At 27.9% G+C, this 11,290-nt stretch overlaps 1 long non-coding RNA gene across 5 annotated transcripts; it reads left to right on the top strand.

The window, feature by feature from the left end:
- The first annotated feature begins 5,025 nt into the window (after positions 1–5,025).
- Positions 5,026–11,005, top strand: LOC107904331 (uncharacterized). Of its 5 annotated transcripts, none has more exons than XR_001686189.2 (5): positions 5,026–5,268; positions 6,696–6,835; positions 8,188–8,271; positions 10,026–10,393; positions 10,471–11,005. It is a non-coding gene; the product is annotated as an uncharacterized lncRNA (long non-coding RNA). The 5 variants fall into 5 exon arrangements; XR_001686190.2 differs by having other exon boundaries at positions 5,028–5,268; positions 6,747–6,835; XR_001686188.2 differs by lacking the exon at positions 6,696–6,835 and having other exon boundaries at positions 5,028–5,268.
- The last annotated feature ends 285 nt before the right edge of the window (positions 11,006–11,290 follow it).

Here is an 11,290-nt window from a genome sequence, read left to right as displayed (position 1 = left end):
TAGAGTTTGATAATATTAGAGAAGGTTATTCAGTTGAAAGCTTCAAAGATTCAAGCTACAATTGGAGCGTTCAATAAATTCAACCCTTCAAATTGCACATTTGATCATTCCCTAAGTTGAGAAACCCATGTATTTAATTTGACCTAATTTATCACTATGGATATCACTATAGAGATATACCTCTTAGCTTTGAAACACACTTTGGATCACCTTATTTCGAGTTTGAAAGCTTAAGTTATGTCCGTTTTAGTAAAAATTGCGCAAGCAAAAATGTTTGGATGAGATTATTATGAGAATTACAAGTTTCGGGCTTTGATTCGTGTTTAAATCATGCGTTCAGTTTTAATCCTTAATTTTTATTATATATAAGTCCAATAATGTATTTATGAATTTTTATATTTTAGGGATTTATTTATTACGAATGTTTAAGTATTTTTAAATAATTTAGATTAAAGAGTAAGATTATGACTAAATCAATTGCTTGGAGACAAAAGAATGGTCGTTTCCTTGTTTTCCAAGTAATTTAGGTCTACATATATGACATTATGTTTCCTATAGCCAAACATATATTGTTTTTGATTATTAGATTAATAAAAGCACTCTTTGGAGTATTATATTTTGCAGTATTCAATTATTATTTTTATTCAAAAGATTCTTTTTACTTAATCTTGTTCAAATTTTTGGGGAAAGTTCTTCAAGCTTGGGTTGCCAAGGATTCATTCTTGGGGGGTTGATTAGAGTCATTTATTGAGTTTATTGAAAATTTTTTCTCAAAAGCTTTAATCAGACACTTATCATTCCATTCATCTTCATCAATTTATCTTATATATTTATAATTTTAAAAGGACTAAATCAAAATTTTATCATTTTGAGAGGCCAAAGTGTAATTATACCATTTACTAAATTAAAATCTTATAAATTTTAAAAAGACAAAACTGAAAATTTTCTTTTTAGGGTGTTCGAGCCCCTACCAATCTCCCCCTCTCCTGGCACCACCCTTACTTAGTGTGTTCAAACAATTAACCAATTGGTTAACCAAACCGACTAGTATTAACTGAATTAATCAGACTTTTTAATCTTTTAACTATGAACTGAATCGAAATTTTTTCAAAAAAAATTAACTGAACCAAAATATTTCAATTAACAGGATTAATCAAAACTTATATGTTTTTTTTTGTTAAAAAAAGTAAAAAACATATCAAAAAAATAAAGAAATTGATAATGTTCATTTGACCGAATTAATTGAATTAGTAATAGTCTAATATATATAATATATAATATTATTTATTAAATTCAGTTAATTACCCAATTTCAAATTGAATTAACCATTATCCAAAATTTCAAAAAATCTTTAACTGACCTTCGACCGAACTAAATCGACTAACCAACCGATTAACCAAATTAGACCGGTTCGAATGATTAATTTAATTTTAACGGAAATTTGAACACCCCTATCCTCACTTATGGTTTTAGGTTTAAATTTATCCCTTAAGTCGAAATTGAAAATAATTTAATTTGTGTAATAATAAAATATTTATATTTTTATATAATAATTGTTGTAAAATCAATTAGCATATTAGTGAAATATGCTGTTTTAATTATTTAAACAATTATTTTTTAATTATATAAAATTATTATCATATTAATGAAAATATAAGTATATGTCTATAAACAACTCAAATTTTATAAAATTAAAAGAAATATTGAAAAGAAAAGATAAAGACACAGCTTCCCCCTTAACTGGGTCCATTGGCTTCGTTGGGCTCCATGGATTGGGTGGTTATATTATGTTAGACATACATTCCAAATACCCCATTATAAGTTAACTATAAGAAAAAAACTTATACATAATTTTGTAATGCGTATACTTAAATCATATATTTTTAGTTTTTTTTCCTTCGTTTTTATTAATCACTTTTCTTTTTCAAACTGTACTCTATTTTAATTATTTTTATTAATAAATTTTGTTGGTAAGATTTAAAGTAGAGGTGCTTATGGTAGTATCATGTGGTTATTATTATTATTATTATTATTATTATTATTATTATATTTGAGTCAGTCAATTTTATTATCAAAACTAAAATATTGAAAAATATTATAATTAAATTTTAATAAAGATATTAATTTTAGTATTAAAATTTTAATTCAAGGCAGACCCATACAAAATGAAAATCACTTTATCCAAGACCAATCGGAATGGGCTAGTCCTACTGGAATAGGCGGTGTTGAGAAAAACGTTGACTTGCTTACCTTTCTCTCTATATTTTACTCTTTCAAATTTCTTCCCACATAAAATAATAAATTTGACAATTCACGTTCATGTATTCTTGGTGTTATAATCAGGCCCAGCATGGGTCGTCTACACCCAGAATCTAAGGTTGAAATCGGTTCAAAATATTATTTTTCAATTTTTAAAGGGCACAAATTTTTTTTTTTAATTTTTAAGCGCCCAAAAACTTTTTTTACTAACTTTTAAAGGATATAAAAAAAATTTTCTCCAACTTTTAATAAACCTAAAACCCATTTTATTATTTTGCCTAAGGCCTAAAAATATTAAGAACAGAGCTGATTATAACCAAGAGTTGAGAGATTTTATATTTATATAACTTTTTACACAACAATAAAATGTTGGTTTTATATTTTGAGTTTTAAAAAAATTGTGTAATCCTAGAGCTTTTTAAAGGTTAGTTATTTCTCAGTTTGAAATATATAAGAATTTAGATAAAAATATGAGATGCAAACATTAGGTTTACGTAAGATATTGTAACATTTTTTTTCGGGCGAGCTTTGAATAAAATAATTCCAATCTAGGTCCATTCCAACTTGGTTATATATATTGATTATCAGTGTAGTAAAAGAGTTACACAAATATGAAGTCATTTGTTTTTAACGTATAATAAAATAATTAAAAATAACATTTGGTTTCATCTTAAATTCAATTGTAATTTTTTTAATAGGCAAAATAGCGATGAACAACACTCGATTCGATTCGAAAAAATCAATTTTTTTTAATTTTGAGTTAATTGAATCGAATTATTTAAGTTATTTGATTTTTTCGAGTCAATTTGAATAAGTAATTTGAGTTTTGATTTCGAGTTGAGTTGAATTTTACAATTCGAATAATTCGAATAACAGATTTGTGTAAATACCCCTTTGGTCATTGTCAATTTTGAAAATGAGCAAATCGGTTTCTATTTTAACAAAAATTATAAAAGAATAAAAATAATAATTTTTAAAATTCAAAATATTTATAAAAATTCCAAAATTTATTTTTAAAAATTATTAAAATTTTTAAAAAATTTCTAAAGAATATTAAGAAAGTTAAAAATTTTAATTTTTTTTAAAATACTAATTTTGGGACCTAAATAAGTTAATTAATGATTTAAGTTTATCATACTAAGTATTTTATTTTATTTTATTTTATTTTGCTTTGAAAAAGTTTTAAAATATATATGGTTTCAAATTTATGTACTCTAACATGGAATTAATTATACTGTAACAAAATTTTAATTTGACAAAAAAAATCAAATTGAGTTAGGATGATAAAATAGGACTTGTCAGCTCAATTAACTCAAAAGTTTTTCACTTCATTCGATTGAACGCTCACCCCTAAGATAAAATATGAATTTTTAAATATATCAATATAGTTAAAGAATTATAAATAAAAACTAACTCTATTATAAATAAGTCATTCCAAGTGTATTCAACCCGCCACAATAAGCAAGTGTTTAGTTGATTGAATGGACATTCAACCAAATAGCCTAATTCGGACTAAGCAGCAAAGTCTCGTAATCACTATTCAACACAACCACCTCTGAATGGGTTATTAAGTGATTCCTAGAATAGATTTTTTTACCCAATTTATCCATGCATAAAATCATCTAAAACTTCAAAATAAAACGAAGAAAATCAATTAACATATCCCAAGTGATCATCCAACAAAACAACGTTTTAATCTGAACATTGCAGCAAGTAAACCATGGTAGAAAAAAATAACAAAATTTTATAACATTTATCTTTAAAAAACGAGACTCAATTATCTCAATCTCAAACACTCAAACAAAATAGAAAGAAAAGAAACAAGAATCCATCTATAGGAATACCTAAAGGAACTAAACCTGCTTAAATTTTCAAGTACCTTGCATCTTTATTCATCTTTGTTATTGTTTGGTCTTTTAAGGCAAAAAAGAAAACCATGGTTAGTTGCTCTCTGTGAATTATTTTGGAATCCAAAATTTCCAAGCAAAATTTCCAAGCATAACAAGTAGATAAGAATTGAAAGGTAAATATTTTATCATTTTAGATAAAATAAAAATATTGGAATGAAGCAATTTTAAGAACAATTGTTGATGAGAAATTTGGGTGAAAGGAAAAGAATTATCGTGAACGGAAAATGGGGAAGAAAGTGATGATGGCTGGTGGGTTTTGGGGTTTTGGTGTGAGAGTGGACTTGGGTATTTGGTGGGTTTTTATGGGTAAACTACACCCAAATTCATTAAACTAATAGTAAATTTACATTTTGATTATTCAATATCAAAAAATTATAAAATGATCACTAAATTTAATTAAAGGGTATATTTGTCATTTCAACATTTAATGTTTTTGGTTTTTTAATATTTTTACAAAAATAAAAACACAATTTAATTTATTAAATGGCATATTCATCATTTAAGCAATTTTTTTTTTGCTATTACATAGCTATTTTCTCTCAACAAAACGCATGAATACTGTTACAATATTCATTCTATCCTATCCAATCAAACCACTGTTATATCTATTCAATTCCGTTACAGTCCTATTTTATTCTTATGGAATGACTATTTTATTATAATCATATTACATTCCAATGAATCAAACATGCCAGAAGTCCATTAACTTAAAAACTCAAACTCAAACCCAAATCCCAATACTTGAAAATTTAATATCACGTTTGCTTCATTAAATGAGTTAAACGGTAGAATAACTATTACTACCTTATTCTTTAACAGCCTATTTAGTTGAATGGAATGAGCAATTCATTTAGGCCTGAGTCTATTGGTCCACTACAATGCACATGTTTGGTTCATTGTAATATGTCTATTTAGCTTTTTATTTCCCAAAAACATCGAATGTCATTCGTTACTCCCACCATTGAATTATAATTACACGCACTGAGGAATAAAGAAAAAAATCATAACCTGCCATTATTGCCTTTTACCACTTTCCTTCACCAGGCACCTCAAGTCACCATACCCCCAACCCTGTCTTCTCATTCCTGTTCAATTTTAGGTATTTTCTCTTCTTTTTCTTTTTTCCCTTTTTGTATCTTTTCTTTTTCTTCTTTATTTTTTCCTATAAGATCTTTGATCTTTACCTTTTTCTTTCAAAATAAAGATATGGGTATCTTGTATTTTGTGATTTAATGTTTGATTTTCACTTTCTTTTGTTTCTGGGTATTGTCTTTTTAGCCATTTTTATTGCATTTGAATTTGTTTTGAGGAAAAACATGTAATTTTTGAGTGACTATTTAAGCTTGAAAATATCTACTTGTTTATGTAGATCTTTTCTTCTTTTCTTTTTTTGGTACTTCAGTTTTAGTAAAACAAAAATAGGAATTTACTGTTTTCTATTTGGTTATTTGGTGACAAATTAGCCATTTTTAATATCCAATTTCATTGTTTTAAGCTTGAAAGTATCTAATTGTTTGCATAGTTTTTTTTTCCTTTTTAATCTATTTTTAGTAAAAAAAATAAGGGTTTACTTTTTTTTCCTTCTAATTTAGGCTTTTCAGTTTATTTCTTTGGTGACAAAATAGCCTTTTTTGAAAAGGAAAAAAAGCTTGAAAATGTTGAAATCAACATTAGTTGAGCCTTTCCTTCAATTTATGATCTAGGTTTTGCTTAGTTCTTTCATTATGGGCGATTAATTAGAAATTTCCTTGTTATTGATCTTTTTAATGTTCTCTTGTAGAATTTGAGTTGTTTAACTTAGCTTTATCCTATAATAGAATTTTGGCATATGGCGATGTTATTTCCAGCCAAACATGCCATATTACCATGACATGCACATTGCGCAAAATAAATTTTTAATTCATGCTTCATAATGTTTTGCATCAATGTGCTAAAGATATCATTGAATGGATTTTTTTTTATTCAAGCTAATGGTTGGCATATATATATTTATCTTGGAATTTGGCATTAAGTGCAAATTTACTGGTTTTAGTTAGTTTTCAAGTTTTTATAACATACTAGTTTTCTGTTTCTTTCTTTCATAAGGCTTCTCAGTTTGCTGCAAGATTAAGTTATTATGTATGAGTTCTGTAATCGTAAGTATGTTTGTCTCGTCTAAGACTAAACGAGTCCTTTGTGATCTTTAGATGTTTGTTGGATCGAAGACTAAAATGACCAAACAATTAACGTTATCTTCCAGTGCATGTTCTTTTTAACATGGATTTATGTTTAATGTTTAAAGCTTACACCATGTTTAATGTTTCTTATACTATCAACTATTGTCAAATCTTAGCTCAAATAAGTTTTCTGCTCTTTTTCTGAAGCCAAAGTGATTTGCATAAAGTTTCAAGGCTAATTTTTTTAAGCAAAACATATAAAAAAGTTCATGTACTACTAATGTTTTGATCTACCTCTTTTATTAACATTTATGGATGAATTTATTGTTTTATCTTAATTGCCTAGCTGAAATAGTTGTCTTATGTTTAGATACATATATCATATCTTCCTTTGGCAAACATTTGTGAATGAGGTTATCAGGTATACGACGAAGATTTTTTGCTGCCGTCGGAAAAAGTAGGAGTCCCATTCCTATTAAAATGGGAATGGGAGTTGGGTTCTACCTAGGGGTATGAGAATAAACCTAAACATCATCCCTCTTATATAAGATCTTTGGTTGGTTCTATGTTTTTCCTTAAACTATTTTTGGCTCATTTTTGGATTGCATACTTCAAGCTACTGAGTCAATGAAACCCTATACTTATTGCTTAATGTAAATTCTAGAAACAAAAACTTTACCTACAATTGTTTAGATGTTCATCATTAATATTTTGAGTCCTACTTTCTTCTATTTGGAACTTTAAACTAGATGAGGGTCACTAGTCTTAACCGAATCTATTGAAGCTTTTTCTTATTTCTTTGTTAAAGATGTCATGTTTACAAGTCCACATTGCTTATAACTATTCTAATTTATCTAAGAACTTCGTCTTATTAAAGGCATTACTCTTACCAATTTTCTCCTCTCTCTATCCTTGGTTGAAATCTTTTTACAGAGCACTCATTTTTCTCTTTGGTTGAAATGTAATAAATTTTGAACTTAGAGATTAAGACATATTGCAGTCAATACATTTTATTTATTTGTAGTCATAGAAGTAAAAAGGTGAAAATGGGCCATCTTAATCTAGTTTATACAAACATACACTAGTTATTAGTTGAAAATCAATAACTATTTTTTGACATTTTTCTTTCCAGAGTCGATGCTATGCACTTTGGGGTATTTATGCTATGCCAACTTTATCTAGTTTTGTTATTCTAATGGGTCATTTTGCTCATTTTTTGTAATGTACAAGGACCATTTTTTTTATTTTTCAAATAGAGGGATTGAAATGCAATTCAATATATAAGACAATGACTTGTATAATATTTTACCATTGGTAATTCATTTTACAACTAGTGGGATTAATTTGTTAATAATTATATGGTAATTCCCTGGGTATATATTTTGTGAAAGAAATATTAACTTACATTTAGCTTGTCTTTTTTCTTCTTTTTATATAGTAATATGTATCTTAGTTGCTAAGTTTTAAATCTTAAGTAAAAATTGAATCTTTTAATTAGCCCTAAGACCGAAGACCATTCCCGGCACTGGTAATAAACGTAACCCAATCAACTTCATGGGCTATTGGAACGTTGGAGTTTATAATTTTTGGTTATTTTAATTTTATTTATTTACATTATCTTTAAATATTTTAAAGTAATTTAGTTATCTTTAAATATCATTTTTAATACAGCTATAATTTTTTTCAAGACATTATTATTTGCTAAATAAAGAGCCAGTTTTGTTGAATAAAATTTGATAAAGAAATGAATTTTAGGTTTTTTACTTGCAAAGATATTTGTAATTTTTATTTTGTGCTTTGCAAAGATTCTTAATATGTATTGTAAAGATTCTTAATATGTATTGTTCATTTTTCTTTGGTAGTGTGCTATTGCTTCCTCTTCTTCTTTGGCTTGCTTGATTACTTCTTCCACCCTCAGCTGAGCCTCTTATATTCACTGAATCGTTGTAAGTTCTTTTGCAATTAAATTCTTTGATTTTGTTTTACTATTATTGAGATTTGTATTGAAGAAATGTGACTCTTTTACTATGATTTGAAGATATGTGACACTTTCATATCTTGCAGTAATGTCTCGTCTGCGTTTAATAGTACAAAGTCAGATGCGTAAAAGAATTAGTCTTGCATTGACAGTATGGTTGCAAATGTGTACAATTACGAGTTGGTTCTTAGTTACATTAGGTGTTGCCCATAGCCTACATACTTATAGACCAAGGATTAGATAATATAGTTTAGATTTTTATGTAAAATGATATTATTGAAAAGATTTGCATATGCTAGTGAGAAGACCTGTATTAAACAAGTTAGGATGAATAAAATTATTTTTTTAAACTATGTGAGATGTTACAAATTTTAGGAGGATTGAAGTCGTCAAGGAACATGCTTGTTGATGAACAAGTGTCAATGTTTTTACATATCATTTTTCACCACCTTAAAAACTGAGTTATCAAGCATCACTTTAATAAGTTCGGGGAAACCGTTAAGAAATCATTTCACAATGTTTTAAATGATGTTATACGCTTACAAGATGTGCTATTTAAAAAAATAGAGTCAATTATAGCTAATTCTACAGACACAAGGTGGAAATGGTTCAAGGTATTGGAATGAGTTCTATATATAGCTCGTACATAATTTAGTTTATTTAGATTTAAATATAGTATCCTAACCCGAGGTTTTATACATGTGATGTAGAATTGCTTAGCTGCTTTAGATAGAACCCACATCAAGATTAGGGTTCCAAAAACTGATAAACCTAGATATCGAATGTGAAAAGGTGACATAGCAACAAATATGTTAGCTGTTTGTACACTTGATATACATTTGTTTATGTCCTTCCTGGTTGAAAAGATTCTATTACTAATGGACGGGTTCTTCGAGATGCCATTAGTAGGAGACATGGGCTAAAAGTTCATCATGTTAAAGTGTAGAACTAGAGGAATTTGAATTAATTTTTAAGATCATACTTTTTTAGGAAAATTAACCTTGATAAATAGTTTTTTTTTTCTTTTTTATAGGTTGTTATTATTTGGTTGATGTTGATTACACAAACTGTAAGAGACTTCTTGCGCCTTTTAGAGGAAAAATATATCATTTGAATGAGTGGTGTTAGGGTTACCAACCAAATGCTCCAGAAGAATATTTCAATATGAAACATGATTCAGCATACAACGTTAGTGAAAGATGATTTGAGTTATTAAAACTTAGATGGGGAATACTTAGTAGTCCATCATTCTATCCTATGAGGGTGCACAATAAAATCATTATTTCAAGTTGTTTGCTCCATAATTTTATTTGAACCTATATGAGTCTTAGTTCTATTGAAGCGGAGTTAGGAGAAGGATTACCTAGTAATGTGATAGATGACAATGAACCGAATATCATAAATATTCATCCATCGAATACATAGGCTACTTGGAGGATGAAACTAGCAAATCAAATGATCTATAAATGGCAAGCATCTAGAAATTATTTAGGTTTATTAAAATAATATAGTAGAAGGTTAATTTGTTTATGTTGTTTCATGTATCTAGTTTACGAAAATTTGGTATTGTTTGAATTGTCTTTATGTATTATACTGGACCTGTTGAATTACAACTTCAATTTATTTTCTTTTGATTCGTCGTGTGTTATAATTTTATAAAGTGTCAACCTTCTGATTCATAATATCGTACCTAATTTTAATTTACATTTTTTCTTAAGATAGTTATGTCAGGCTTTTTATAATCAAGTGCTTCTTCCCAAAATTCTTGAGGAACCAAAAGGAAATGGGTTCCAAAAGAAAATGTTGCATTGATTGCCCGTATGGTTGACTTGTACAATGTTGGAACCTATAACGCAAATATGAGATTCAAGGCTGGTTATTTAAATGAGCTGGAAAGAATGTTAGAAAAAGTTTTACCTCATGCTACTTTGAAGGCTAAACTTAATCTTGAATCAAGGATTAGGACATTGAAAAGAGATTAGGCTATCATTTACGACATGCTCAGTGGAAAAGACAATAGCGAATTTGGTTGGGACAAGCATAGACAGATGGTTGTTGCTAAAGATGTTGTATGGAATTCATATATAAGTGTAAGAATTATTTCCTGTCTTTATTATCTTTTTTTGACCAAACTTATATCTAATGTGGATTCATTCTTTTTTTATAGAGTCATAAAGCAGCCGGTCAATTCAGACATCGCAGTTTCCCTTATTATGACCAACTTACTTACATATATGCAAAAGATTGAGCCATTAGGAAAGATGCTCAAACAGCTGTAAATATTGTTGAAGAAATAGATGCTGAGGATGTAGCTACTGCAAATAATCTTGAAGAAGGAAACAATTACCATGGATGCGAAGATGATGTTTCTTTGGATGAAGTGAATGTCTGGGCTACACAATAGTAACCGTCAAAGTCAAACCAAAATGGTTCCACATTTTCAAAAAAGAAAAAAAAAAGATTTTTTATGGAAGTGAACAAATTTCTACTTCAATTACTGATGCTGCCATGTTATTGGGGGGAAAACATACGGACTGTTGACTTTAAATTAAGTAGGAGCATTGCCTCCGAGAAAGTGCTTTAAGAAAATGCTCAAAAATTATATCCAGTCTTATGTAAAGTAAAAGGCTTAGCTAATGATGAGCGGTATCATGTGTTGAGCAAAATTTCAAACCATCTAACACAAATGTTCATTTTCTTTAGTCTACCTTCTTCTGTGCAATTGAAATGGGTGAGAATATTTCTTTCTAACCATTAAAAATCATGGTTGTATTGGTGATGTTTTGGCAACTATTTTGTACATATAATATTTGGATTGTATAATAACATGATAGAATGCTATAGACTGTTGTAACTTTTTTATGTTGTAAAATTTAACAAATAGATTATGTCATATAAGCTAATGACATCATGTAACTTTTTGTTAACGTATGAACATTATGTTTGGATGTAAAATATAATTCTCAAGCTATTTATTACTTCTAATC

This window comes from Gossypium hirsutum, chromosome A05 (genome assembly GCF_007990345.1).
Source record: "Gossypium hirsutum isolate 1008001.06 chromosome A05, Gossypium_hirsutum_v2.1, whole genome shotgun sequence".
Lineage (NCBI taxonomy): Eukaryota > Viridiplantae > Streptophyta > Magnoliopsida > Malvales > Malvaceae > Gossypium > Gossypium hirsutum.
This window is presented reverse-complemented; position numbering and strand designations above follow the sequence as displayed.